Source organism: Macaca nemestrina, chromosome 13 (genome assembly GCF_043159975.1).
Source record: "Macaca nemestrina isolate mMacNem1 chromosome 13, mMacNem.hap1, whole genome shotgun sequence".
Taxonomy (NCBI): Eukaryota; Metazoa; Chordata; class Mammalia; order Primates; family Cercopithecidae; genus Macaca; species Macaca nemestrina.
In genome coordinates, this window is record NC_092137.1 from 41,651,170 (window position 1) to 41,666,147 (window position 14,978).

At 39.4% G+C, this 14,978-nt stretch overlaps 1 long non-coding RNA gene across 1 annotated transcript in view; it reads right to left on the reverse strand.

The window, feature by feature from the left end:
* The window catches only part of LOC105464909 (uncharacterized), a 517,978-nt gene that overhangs the window by 376,209 nt on the left and 126,791 nt on the right, over window positions 1-14,978 (reverse strand). The window lies entirely within an intron of this gene.

Consider the following 14,978-nt stretch of genomic DNA (forward strand, 5'->3'; position numbering starts at 1 on the left):
AACACAAAAGGGTCAGCAGTGTTTTGATATGAAAAGTTTGGGGAGCTGGAGGAGCAGAGCAGGTCCCCTCATCTGGTCCAGTAATATAGAAAGCCTTCTCACAGAAAGGAAGATGAAGGTGAACCCAGAAAGATGAGTAGCAATTTTTCTGTTAAAAAGCGGGAAGATGAATGTATATGTGTGTGAGGAACTAGAAGAAATCTTATAAAGCAAGCTGGTCCGACCCATGGGCTATGAGCTGCATGTGGCCTAGGATGGCTTTGAATGAGGCCCAACAAAATTCATAAACGTTCTCAAAATATTATGAGATTTATGCACTGACTCTTTTTTTATTAGTGCATCAGCTTTCATTAGTGTTAGTGTATTTTATGTGTGGCTTATGACAATTCTCCTTCCAGTGTGGCCCAGGAAAGCCAAATGATTGGACACCCCTGTAAAAGCCGGAGCAGAGAGAACAAAGTAAATAACAGATGAGGCTGTTGACAGAATTGGCCACATTAAAGCACTTGAGCATGGTGGGAAAGGCAATGAAAAGCCACTGGAGAGTTTTCTGCAAAGGAAATCTAGTTGCTGCAGTATGGTGATTGTATTGGAGAATGGCAAGAGAATAAATAGGAAGGAAACTACTTCAGTATTCTATGCATGAGTGCTAGTGTGCAATGGTGGGGATGGAGAGAACTGGATATATCTGAGAAACATTTATGAGATAGGATTCATGGGAGTTAGCAATGTATTGGGTGTAGTGGATAAGAAAGAGAAACCAAGGGTGACACTCAAGAGGGAGCATAAAGAGGGCAATGGAGTATCCAAGACAATGAGCCTTTGCCATCATCATCTGATGGAAAATGACAAATGAAAATATACAAGGTGCTAATGTTTTGCAGCCAATACACAATCAAGTCAATGCAGAAGAGAACAGATTGGTAGAGCTATCAGGAAAATATTAACATTTGAGATGTAGAACATTAAAAGATTAAAAACAGAGAGACAACTGCTGAAATTGTGAGTATGTGCACACAGGAAGTATCTAAACATTTCTCAGTATTGAGAGAGGGTAGCATAGAAAAGCAGAAATTCTGGTATTTAAATGCAGAATGTGAATAAGAGCCAGTACTAATGAGTCTTACAGAGGCATCTCTTTTAGCTTAACAATGTTTTTAAACATGGAAAAGGGAGTTAGAATAAATGAGCAAGGATCAGCAACTAATCAGAAAAGAATCAAGTCACCCACCCCTTTACGATTCTGAAAATGAAAAATCAGGATCTATCAGTGGCATCATCAAAATGAGCATTATAAAGAATCTACCTTTTAAAGGAAATGAATTCAGGGTAGAAGACTGTCAAGTTTTTTTCCTATAATTCACTATTACCCTTAATAACCTGATTTTCTGGGATTTTAAACAGAGGCTCTAAATGGCTTTTGTAGGAACTTTTACCTATTAAAATATCAATTACTTAAAGCTATTTTAAAGACACTATTGAACTCAATGATAAATATTAAGAGTATATTCACATAAAAATGTCTTTTAAAAAAATTTTTTGAGGGCTTAGATATGAAGTACTTTCTTTTCTTTTTTTTTTAATTATACTTTAAGTTCTAGGGTACATGTGCACAACGTGCAGGTTTGTCACATATGTATACTTGTGCCATGTTGGTGTGCTGCACCCATCAACTTGCTCGTTGGCACCCATCAACTCATCATTTATGTTAGGTACAACTCCCAATGCCATCCCTCCCCCATCCCCTCTCCCCATAATAGGCCCCGGTGTGTGATGTTCCCCTTCCTAAGAAACTACCATCAGAGTGAATAGGTAACCTACAGAATGGGAGAAAATTTTTGCAATCTACTCATCCGACAAAGGGCTAATATCCAGAACCTACAAATAACTCAAACAAATTTACGAGGAAAAAAACCAACAACCCCATCAAAAAGTGGGCAAAGGATATGAGCAGACATTTCTCAAAAGAAGACGTGCATACAGCCAACAGGCACATGAAAAAATGCTCGTCATCACTGGCCATCAGAGAAATGCAAATCAAAACCACAATGAAATACCATCTCACACCAGTTAGAATGGTAATCATTAAAAATATTTTTAAACAGTGTTTCTATCTCTCTGGCACCCAGGCTGGAGTGAAGTGGCAAGATCACAGCTCATTGTAACCTTGACCTCCCAGGCTCAAGTAATCCTCCCACCTCAGCCTCCCAAAGTGCTGGGATTACAGCCATGACCAAAGTGCTGGGATTACAGGCATGAGCCGCTGTGCCCAGCCAAAAATGTCTTAAATATCCTCTAGAGGTAGGACAAAGGTAGAAAAGCAGAGACCTATTAAGAGACCAAAATATGGTCTTATAAACCTTTTAAATAGCTAAAGTTGTGATTCCTGTGATTCTCATATAAGGGAAGCTATGTTACCTATAGAGATAATTGTCTATTACTATTGTATTCATTAAATATTTAGTAACTCTCTCCTTCTCTTTATTTTTCAAAGGCTTACGTTGCTGCCAATCAGAACGTCTGATGAGCATGAATAAACATACTGACTTATGATAACTCCATACAAAAGCAAAGAACTTGTTTGGCATTTTTGTCAGCTTATGCAAGTTACAAAGGTTCAGTTCCCATGAGGCTCTCCAAAATATTGAAAGTACATTAAAAATTTCTGTTGCTAACTTCAAGGACCCCAATTGGGACACACAGTAATAAACTTGGTACAAATGTTATCCATTATCTATGTTACTGTGCAGTGGATATAAGCAGTGATGAACTTCCCTAGGAGAAAATGGGGAAAGGAGCTCCTCTGTGGTTTTCCAAAATGATGTGACATTCGGCAAATATTGAAGAGAAAAATCTGCATTACAGCACACTAGGGTATCCCTAAATAATATATAAGCTAAGAATTTTTTTTTTTTTTTTTTTTTTTTTGAGATGGAGTCTCGCTCTGTCACCCAGGCTGGAGTGCAGTGCATGATCTTGGCTCACTGCAAGCTCCACCTCCCGGGTTCAAGCCATTCTCCTGCCTCAGCCTCCCAAGTAGCTGGGACTACAGACACCCGCCACCATGCCCGGCTAATTTTTAGTATTTTTAGTAAAGACTGGGTTTCACTGTGTTAGCCAGGATGGTCTCGATCTCCTGACCTAATGATCCACCCACCTCAGCCTCCCAAAGTGCTGGGATTACAGGCGTGAGCTGCCGCATCCAGCCAATAATTTTTAATCAGTAACTTGTACTCACCAGGCAGAAGAAAATAGCACTTTCTTGAGCAATTAATGCCATTGCTCCATTCTTCCAACTACCTAAATGAAAAAAAGTCTGGCATTTTAAAAGGCTGTATTCATGTGAAACATGTTGTTTTCTTTTTTATTATTATTATTATTATACTTTAAGTTCTAGGGTACATGTGCATAACGTGCAGGTTTGCTACATATGTAAACTTGTGCCATGTTGGTGTGCTGCACCCATCAACTCGTCAGCACCCATCAACTCGTCATTTACATCAGGTATCTCTATCATTATAGGGATGGTAGTGTCATAGGTTTTGAAAATCTTGTTTGAAGTTTGTCTGACACGAAATGATCCTGATAATTCAGAAAAATAGAAACAAGTTTACCTGAAATATAAGGTTGCCTAGATTTGTCATCACAGCTGCCTCATTTTTCCCTTGGTAAATTAAACGGTTTCTTCACCTTGGATGACTGTACGGCACCATGGTGTGGTTCTAGAAGAACCACAGCAATTGTTTCCAGTTCAAGTTCTGGTCTCAAATAGCTGTGTTACCTTATACAAGACACTGAAGCTCTCTTGGCTTTAGTCTTCTCATCCATTAAATGTAAGATCAACTGATTGCTATATTCCTTTTAATTCGAAAGTACTAACTATGCTTATTCAGATAGACAAAAAGTATTCAAATTGTAGCAATTAAGCATATTTAAAAGCAAATCTTGGCCAGGCATGGTAGCTCACGACTGTAATCCCAACACTTTGGAAGGCCAAGGCAGGCGGATCACCAGAAGTCAGGAGTTCAAGACCAGCCTGGTCAACATGGTAAAACCCCATCTCTACTAAAAATACAAAAATTAGCCGGGAGTGGTGGCACATGCCCATAATCCCAGCTATGTGGGAGGCTGAGGCAGGAGAATCGCTTGAACCCAGGAGGTGGAGGTTGCATTGAGCCGAGATCATGCCACTGCACTCCAGCCTGGGCAACAGAGTGAGACTCTGTCTCAAAAAAAAAAAAAAAAAAGGCAAATCTCATCCTGAATGTCACCTAAGGAACTCAGGTATAGTCTCCTATCATTCACCACTTTTTGTCCGAGCCTATATTTCTCCTATAAGAATTACATTCCATGAAGATGGGCTCACTGGGTGTTTTATAAATAAGAAGAGTAATGACTAGTGTTCTGGGCCCAAAATTCAGGTAAACAATTGCATTTCCACTGGGAATACACATACGTTATAACTTCAGAATCCATTACCTCTTATACCTAGTACATGTTTATACTCTGTCAATTACAACCTTTTGAAAATTTAATTCAAAAAATTTCCGTTAAAATTGAAAATCATGGACTTTCCAACTCCTTGGATTAATTTTATTCAAACTTTAGGAAGTGAAAAGGACATATCTCTATGAATGCAAAAATGTAAATCTGTCTCATAGGCAATATTCTACAAGAGCTCAAAGTGACAATAGGCTGAACCTAGGACTATATTGTATATTACTTTTTTTTTTTTTTTTTTTTTTTTTGAGACGGAGTCTCACGTTGTTGCCCAGGCTGGAGTGCAGTGGCGCGATCTCGGCTCACTGCAAGCTCCGCCTCCCGGGTTCCCGCCATTCTCCTGCCTCAGCCTCCTGAGTAGCTGGGACTACAGGCGCCCGCGACCGCGCCCGGCTAATTTTTTGTATTTTTAGTAGAGACGGGGTTTCACTGTGGTCTCGATCTCCTGACCTTGTGATCTGCCCGCCTCGGCCTCCCAAAGTGCTGGGATTACAGGCTTGAGCCACCGCGCCCGGCCTGTATATTACTTATATACCATTAATTTCAAATTCTTAAGTGGTCATCTGCTACCACCATCTCAAAAAAAATAAATTTACTGTTGATAAAACTGTAATTGAACTTAGATGACAGAGCATTAAAAATCTTACTCCTCAAGAAAGGTCTTGGTAATCTGAAAGTAAGATGACAGTAACTTTAAAGTCACAACCCTCTCTGGGGCTTCTCATGTTGTAATATAATCTCTAATGTCCTCTCTCTCTCTTTCTCTCTGTCTCTCCTACTGATGAAGGGTAATGACCTCAGATGACTAAAGGAAATAGGGCATTGCCTCTTATTCTGATGACCCAAGGTTAAATCTCTGTTATTTACTTCCCCAGCAGGCTCAAGTGTCCCTCGGCCAGCCAAGCTTGGAGATCAGCACCTGCTTTCATACGAATCAGTTCCTGGGATGAGAAAAAATTTGGATCCATAGTGAGATGCTTCTTCCTGATGAAATACATGTCTTTTATTTAGATTTTTTTTTTTTTCATTCTGATCCCAGATACCCAGATCTTGCCTGGGTTCCAGTTACTTGGATCTGAAACCTATTTTTATACACTGCTTCTTAAATACATAGAGTAACTATCTCTAGAATATAAGAATTAAACAAATAAACAAACAAAAATATGTATAGCCATAGGATAAATGTAATGCAAGTGCCTGGAGTATCAATCTTTGTCATGGTAGCAATATGAAATATTTTATTTAAATAAATATGGGTGCATAAAGTATAGTATACTGAAAAATATAAATAAGCTTGAAAAATTAAGCTTTAGACTTCAAAGTATTTCATTGTTGTGTCAAGGAAGTTTCTCTGATGGTGTTTGTTGATTCACTTCTATCAGGAATACTTTAGTAGAAATTTGGAGGAGAAAATGACATAATATATTAGCACCCCCTTCTACTGTGTTTCCCTAATTCTTTGGGGACATCACTGGCATTATGTTGTAATGATTTGATTGCATGCTAGCCCCCTTCACTTTGCTGGCTGAACACAGAAAAAGTCAAAGTCCCTGACAGCAAATTCCCAAGTGACAAAATGAATTGCTGATGTTCACAAAGTAGATTCAATGTAAGCTAATGTAAGTGTCATTTTTACTAAATCAGCTCACTTTGACATCACGTAGAGTTATGAAATGCAATTTATATACATTGCAAAAGACCGTACTGTCTTCTTTATAATGGTCTGGTCCTATCAGACAATATACTGAAGTTTCTTTAAGCCCAGGAATTTGAGATCAGCGTGGGTGACATAGTGAGACCCTAACTCTGCAAAAAAATTTTAAAATTAGCCAGGTGTGGTGGTGCATGCCTGTGGTCCCACTTACTCAGGAGACGGAGGATGACAAAGTGAGACACCATCTCAAAAACAAAACGTTTTAAATACTGTGGTTTTAAGTAATGCTGACATTATGGAAACTAAAGAAAATAGAAAATTATTTTAGAAAAGGAAGCATAAATGTAAAATCAAAATTATTTAGTAAAGCACATGCCATTAATAATGATTAAGTTCACAAAAATCTCTGGTTTGTTTTCTAGTTCAAAAAATCACTGTGCAGGAAAATACTGAAATTCTTTACTGAGAGTCAATAAAAAATAAAATATTAGTTTACATTGTACCATTAGGAGAAAAAAAATTTCCATATCCAAATTGAAACAATTTTAAATATGTGAACCATAGCATACAAATTGGAGCTGAATAGTCCAATGATAGCCTCTTATTTAAGCAGATATTTTGCCCTTTCAATTGACTCATTTTTGACATAAGTAATCAACCCCTCAGTTACAGGAAGGATTGTCCCATAAGAGAATCTGACCTGCTGCTACTTTTTTCTGCTTAGTGCAGAAATCTAGGAAACGCAAGTTAGATATAAGAAAAAGCTTTTGGAGAGTAGCCATTATTGAGCACTAAAACATGTGAACAAATGGCAATTATGGCCTCTCCAAGCCATGGTGTTTAAATTCTTATCAGGATACAGAAGAAGGGCTGGGATTTGTGGGGTCTCAAGTCCAACCAAGACCTATAATTTAATCATGTTTTGTTTTTAGGTATTAACGTTTTCTTAAACTTACACATGTTCTCAGCCACCAAAAGTGAATAGCTGGCTAAATGCTCCCAAGTTGCTTCCATATTATCTCTCTCTATTATAACCATGACACTTTGGCACACAGGGTATTTGCCAGTGGGTATTTGACATCTACATAGTCTGAGTCACATTCTGCTTACTATTAAACTTTTTACTCTCCTGTATTCTGATTTCTTTAAGGCCCAAACAACTATATTTAGTTCATGGTGAGATAACTAACGCTCATTTTCATGGCTACTCTTGGGGATTTCAGAAACTTCATCTGGTGTTTATTATTATTTTAATGATGCCAGATTTATTTTGTGCAGGTGTCAAGATAAAAGTTAACAAACAACCCAGAGTATTCTTACTTACTTGGAAAGCTGCAACTGGCACATTACTGACTCCAAATGTCACATTCAACGTTTCTCATTTAGGGGATTCTCAGTTGGAATGATTTGAACTTATTCAAATAAATCCAAATCATCCCAACTGAGAATCCCCTAAAGGTGAAAAGTAATGTTAACAGAAATTCTTTTTACAAGCTCATCAGTTTGTCATCATGTATTTGGAACATCCTATTCCCCTAGAAAGAACACAGTGATGACCTTATCAATTTGTTCACCAGCCTAATTGGAGCACAGGAAGATAGAAGTAAAGTGAAGAGGGAAAGGTAATAATATTCTTATGGAACAAAACTGGTACACAGAAAGCATGTATTTTTTTTTTCACACAAAGTTTCTCAACTGCTAAAATTTTCTGTCTTTCTTGTTGGACCTATTTAAAACAGAAATTCAGTATTACTAAAGCAGAGAAAGTACAAGCCAATTTGGCACCTGGTGGAAAGTTTTGAAAGTAAAATGCCAAGGATATCAAGAACTAGTTTTTTAAAAAATGCATAAGATGCCAGTAGCAACTGGCATAAAGTAGACTGCACTGGGAATACCTTTGTATGAAGTTCAAAGCTAAAAATGTACTCTTTACAAGTTTACTTACATCTACACTGAGTCACTCAATGAGAAACTTATCAAACAGTCTAGAAGCAACATTTCATAAAAGAAAAAGAGCATGGGCCTATCTCTTCTTTCAAGGGCCCTGGATGTTGGAAGTGAGTTTGTAATATTAGAAGTCTCCCATTGTATATTTTCAGAAAGCTGACTTTGGGAAGGGTTGGAACATTAATTCTATAAAGTAAAGAAGTAGGTTGCTTTACTTCGCAATGTATACTGTGAGTAAAATCACATCAGTTAAGACAAAGTTAACAAGAATAATTACCAGATTTTCATAATCCACAAACCTTGCCATTTTGAATAACCATGACTTCCAATCCAGTTGGTTTATCAAAAATGTCTTTTCCAATTTTCAGATCTTTCATATTTGACAACAGTCAGTCTTTTTCTTCCATTATGTGCAAATTTCCAAACGGTGGTGGCCACAGTTTTATGACCAGTGCATAGCTGCCTCATTATTTTGTTCACCAATGCAAAAAGATTTGTTGACCAGATGTCTCTTCCTAGCTGCCAAAGGTGTACACTGGTCCTCAGGATGAGCCTAGTAAAATTAAATCTAGCAAGTGAGTCATCCATTAATACACTCCCCAAGTCATGGTAGTGGACCCCAGAGTAAAATGCAAGAAGTTAAATGTTTTCAGTGTTTGTAACATGGTAAACAAAGAATGATAGATTGGAGTGGTGAAGAAAGAGAAAATAGTAACTGCAAACAGAACCAAAAATAGTAAAACATACGAGAAAGTGATAAATTATAGAAATAAGTGCAAACATAGAAAATACATAACATTCTCTTTGTTCTAGCCATAGCATTTCTGCCAGTGATTAAAGTGTCTCTTCGAAGAATCCTGTGTACCTCATAGTAAGGCTCCTTCCTCACTTGAATATATGAGTTCAGGTATTGAGAGGGGCCTGAGCTTACGATGATGATGATCTGAATAAAGTGATTCTTTGAAGCCTGGTATTTGTGAATATGACTTATCTGAAATAAGATCTTTGCAGATATAATCAAGTTGAGATCATACTGAATTAAGATAAGCCCTTACCCAATGATTAGTATCCTTATAAGAGGAGAGTTTAGACACAGACACAAACACATATTATATGATGATAAATGCAGGTATTAGAGTGATATAACTATAAATCAACAAACACTAAGGCTTGCTTGCAAATGCCAAAAGCTAGAAGAGGTAGTGAACACATTATCGCTATATTAGCTTGAGCTGTGATGACAAAAATCATAGACAGCTGAACAACAACAAAAATTTATTTTCTCACAGTTCTAGAGGTAGGAAAGTCCAAGATCAAGGTGCCAACAAATTCAGTTTCTTCTGACTTGTGGAAAGCCACCTTCTCACAGTGTCATCACATGGCCTTCCTTCTGCATGCATACACACGCACATGCACGTGCACACACACACGCTTAGAGAGAAAGAGAAGGAGAGAAATGTTTTTCTCTTCTTAAAAGGCCATTGGTACTATTGGATGTGGGCCCCACCCTTGTTACCTCATTTTACTATAATTATCTCTTGAAGGCCCTATCTCCAAATACAGTCACATTGGCAATTAGGGTTTCAAGATACGAATTTTGGAAAGGGATACAATTCAGCCCATGGCATTCCCTTGGCACTTCTAGAAGAAACCAGTACTGTCAACACTTTGATTTTAGAATTCTAGCCTTCCTTCAGAACTGTAAAATTATAAATTTTTACTCTTTTAAGTCACAGTTTCTGGTACTTTGTTACAGTAGCCCTAGGAACCAAATATGGAATTTGGTACTGGAAAGTGGAGTACTGCTAAAACAAATGCCTAAGAATGTGAAAGTGGTCTTGAACGTGGGTAATGGCTAGAAGCTGGACAAGTTTTGAAGGACATGATAGAAAAAGCCTAGATTTTCTTGAACAAGTATGTTGCTACAAACTTGAATGCTAAAGGTGCTTTTGGCGAGAACTCAGATGGGTATGAAGGGCATGTTATTGGACACTGGAAGAAAGGAATCCTTTTTACAACGTGGCAGAGAGACTGGCTTCATTTTGATCTATTGTTGGGTGGGAAGTAGAAATTTTAAGTGCTAAAATTGGGTATTTCCCAAGGCAATTTCCCAGCAAAGTGTGGAAAGTGTGGCCTGATTTCTCCTTGCTGCTCATACTAACATGTAAGAGGAAAGAAATAGCACTTTGGGAGGCCGAGGCTGGCGGATCACAAGGTCAGGAGATCGAGACCACGGTGAAACCCTGTCTCTACTAAAAATACAAAACATTAGCCGGCCGCGGTGGCAGGCGCCTGTAGTCCCAGCTACTCAGGAGGCTGAGGCAGGGGAATGGCGTGAACCCGGGAGGCGGAGCTTGCAGTGAGCCAAGATCTCGCCACTGCGCTCCAGTCTGGGCAACAGAGCGAGACTCCGTCTCAAAAAAAAAAAAAAAGAGGAAAGAAATAGGCTGGGCTCACAACTGTAATCCCAGCACTTTGGGAGGCTGACGTGGGTGGATCATCTGAGGTCAGGAGTTTGAGACCAGCCTGGCCAACATGGTGAAAGCCCGACTCTACTAAAAATACAAAAATGAGCCAGGCATGTTGGCGCACACCTATAGTCCCAGCTACTCAGGAGGCTAAGGCAGGAGAATTGCTTGAACCCGAGAGCCAGAGGTTACAGAGAGCCAAGATCGCACCACTGCACTCCAGCCTGGGTGACAGGGGAGGACCCCATCTCCAAAAAAAAAAAAAAAAAAAAAAAGGAAAGAAATAAAATGAGGAAGGAATTATTAAGAAAAAAGGAACCATACTTGAACATTTGAAAAATTCTCAGCTTATCCATATTGTAGAAAATGAGAAAGTATGCTGTGGATAAAACACCAAGGGTATGGCTGGATGCATTTTTGCTGGAGAGATGAGGCATGTGACTCATCTTAGATCCATTTGACCATTTCTGTAGAAATACTGAAGGCTTGGAGTGAAGAGGACAGGGACAGTGCAAAATGAAGAAAGGCTGTGAGACTTCTGGGATTCTGCAGGTAGGAAACAGGCTAATAAAGATACTCAGATATAAACTGTGTTATTTTTCAAGAAAAGGGGAGAATTGTACTCTAAGGGTGGCTTGAGGCTAGTGGGGCGGCTGCTGCCACCGCTGGCCCAGGTGACACAGGCCCAGAAAGGGTAGGGCTTTGGGATGGGGCTGTCATTAAGAGAACAGAGGGCAGGGCTGCCAAAGGAGCAGAGCATCAAGTCACACAGAATTGTGCTCATGCCTGGAAAACTAATGGAATTGGCCCTGTTAGGTTGCAAACTTTCTTTGGGCCAGTAACCCCTTCTTTCCCTTTTATTTTTTCCCTTTTTGGATGAAAATGTCTATCCTATACCTATCATACCATTGTACTTTGGAAGCAAGTCACTTGTTTTCTAGGTTTTACGGGTCCACAAATGGAGGAGAATTTTGCCCCAGGATAGAATATACCCAGATTCTCACCCATACCTGAGTTAGATAATTTAAAGCATGAGATTTGGGACTTTTTCAGCTGATTATTTTGGGATAAAATTTTAGACTTAGATTTAATGCTGGAATAGATGATGACTTTGGGGGATACTGGAATGGAATGCCAGGTTGCAACTCAAGTGGACTTTGGAGTGATGACCTTGCCAGCCAAAGAACACCACGTATTCCCGGTAACTGCCAAAGAATGGAACAGATTCTCCCTCAGTGCCTCCAGAAGGAATCAATCCTGCTAACAGCTTGATTTTGGTCTTCTAACCTCAAGAGCTGTGATACAATAAATTTCTGTTGTTTTAAGCCTTCCAGTTTCCGGTACTTTGTTATGGCAGCCCCAGGAAATTAATATAATTTTCTTCAATATACTCAGAAGAAGATAATAATTATACTCCTAGTATACTGAGATGGAGAATCTTACGTTAAACTTTCTGATTACAATATTCTTACAACCCTAACATGAGTGTTTATTAGAATTCAGTTTGCCTATTTCTTCTGGAACACCCTAGACTTAATTGGTGAGTGTCTCTGTACCCTACGGATTAAATCTTTCAAGAGAAATTTGGAGCTGTGGCCAAGATCTCTTCATATCCAAATAGTGGAAGAATGAGAAGAATTTACCATCTTTCACTGGTTAGGAATACTCTTGAAGGCAAAAGCAGCTCATCAGATATGCCTCCTTCTTTGAAATAAATGAGTTAAAGAGCACCAAGGATCAGAGCACTAGATTGTATTTAAAGTACACACTAAGTAGCCAGCCTGTCCATCCTACATTTTCTTTTTTGTAAACCGCCACCCACACTGACAGCCTCAAATAATAGAGTTAGCCCCTGTTGCCATGTTTCTATCTCATTTTATCAACCCTGACCACACTGGATGAAGCTAAGGTTTGGACCTCTAGCCTGTGAAACAAATTCTCTCTCAGGATTCTAAACTAAGACATACTGAAACAGGCCCAATAATCCCGTAGACAGTTATTTTTGGATAAACATAGAAATTGACCCTTTGCTGTTAAAGCTTGAAACTTGTATTTGCTTTACGAGTTCCTTCCTCAAGAAAGGATCTTCAGGCCTCTCAGAAAAGTATCAAAGGGCCGGGCGCGGTGGCTCAAGCCTGTAATCCCAGCACTTTGGGAGGCCGAGACGGGCGGATCACGAGCTCAGGAGATCGAGACCATCCTGGCTGACACGGTGAAACCCCGTCTCTACTAAAAAAAATACAAAAACTTAGCCGGGCGAGGTGGCAGGCGCCTGTAGTCCCAGCTACTCGGGAGGCTGAGGCAGGAGAATGGCGTAAACCCGGGAGGCGGAGCTTGCAGTGAGCTGAGATCTGGCCAGTGCACTCCAGCCTGGGCGACAGAGCGAGACTCCGTCTCAAAAAAAAAAAAAAAAAAAAAAAAAAAGTATCAAAGAACTGAAACTCACTAGATGCCTCCTTGCCTCCCCCTAGTTCTTGTCTTCTTACACATTGTTACATTCTTCATAAACCCCCAGTTTTAGTAAGTCAGGGAAATGGATTTGAGACTGAGCTCCCATCTTCTTGGCTGCAGCACCCAATTAAAGTATTCTTCCTTGGCAATACTTATCATCTCAGTGACTGGCTTTCTCTGTGGCAAGCAGCAGGAGCTAGACCGAACCCTAGGTGTTTTAGTAACAATATCAACTGGGAAACAGTTGGAAATAGCCTCAGGTCTAGATGTTCCCATAAACTTAAAAATGGGAGCAATGTATACTGATGACCAATGAGATTCCATCTGTGCCAAAGGGCAGGAGATTTGTGAACATGGAGGAGTTGAATAGGAAGTTCCTTGTTTTCTGCTGGCACTCCTGCCCCCATGTCTGATTGTTCTTGATGTTTGGTTGTAGTTTCTGCTTTTGTAAACTGCAATGCACACTGACAGTCTCAGATAATAGAGTTAGACCCTGTCTGCGAAATATCTGTTTCTTTATAATAAAACATACTTACACTATTTTGAGTAGAATTTCAAGTTATTTTAATCAGATATCTCATTTCCTTGATCTATAGATATGCTTCCCTAATGCAATTCAAGAAAGTATGGAATGATGTTGTTGTTTTTTGTTTGTTTGTTTGTTTTCTGAGACGGCGTTTCACTCTTGTTGCCCAGGCTGGAGCGCAATGGCCTGGTCTTGGCTCACTGCAACCTCCACCTCCCGGATTCAAGTGATTCTCCTGCCTCAGCCTCCTGAGTAGCTGGGATGCACCACGATGCTTGGCTAATTTTGTATTTTTAGTAGAGATGAGGTTTCTCCATGTTGGTCAGGCTGGTCTCGAACTCCCGACCTCAGGTGATCCACCCACCTTGGCCTCCCAAAGTGTTGGTATTACAGGCGTGAGCCACCAGGGCTGGCCAGAATGATGTTGGTTTTAAGAAACGACTCCTCAAAAGGAGCACCACTATAAAGAGCTTTCTAGTGGTCTCTCTACTCTTGGCCACTCTGAGTCAGGCAAGAGTAGAGGGAACAGTTTAGGAAGATGCAAGAAGAGCCACTACCCAAGGAAACAGGTTCCACTTAGCTGCTAAGCCCTGTGAGAACAATATAGCCAAAGGGAGATGCTAAGCACAACAGTACTCCATTATGGCCTAGAGCTTATCATGAAATGTGTTTATTATTTGCAACTTGTCCACCTCAGGATGAGAAATTATTAAGGGAGAATAGGGACATCTATCTTATTAATTTAAAAGTATATGTTTAGGGATGATTACTCTTCAGTTACCTTCTTCCCTGAGAAGAGAGAGTAGCATTGACCTTCTAGGGAAATTGATGTAGTTTAAGGGTAAAAAAATACCACTGAGTAGTAACTCAAGCCACTAAACAAGACTAAGTTCCCACATGCAACATGCAGTAGAATGGACTGAATTTTATGAGATCCTCCATTTGTTCACAAATGCAAATGAAGAACTAATGCATTAATCCATACATGTTGGGGTTGCTCCCATACAGACATACAAGGTGATTGTATTATTTAATATGCATCAAGGTCACTATGTTGAACAGGGGTCAAGAGGACCCTTAGACTCATCAGAAGTCTAAATCAAACACCAAGAATAAGGAAATGTTCTAGTATTAGAACTTGAAAGATGAGATGAGACACAAAGTAGAAACCCAGGACTCAGAAATTCATAATTCTATTGTCTACTGGAGTAAGAACAATTTGAAAAAAATTAAAAGTAAAATAAAATCATAATTTTCTGTTTTAACCAAGAATCCATTCATTTCCTTGCTTCTGTTCCCATAATATTGATTAAGCATACAGTTCTCTTGGAAATTTGAGCCCTGGGTGGGATCAGTTCAGAGGGGCATAATATCTGTCTGCTTTGTCACTCTTTCAGCAGAAGCAATGTTTACTTTCTGCTTTTTTTCCTAG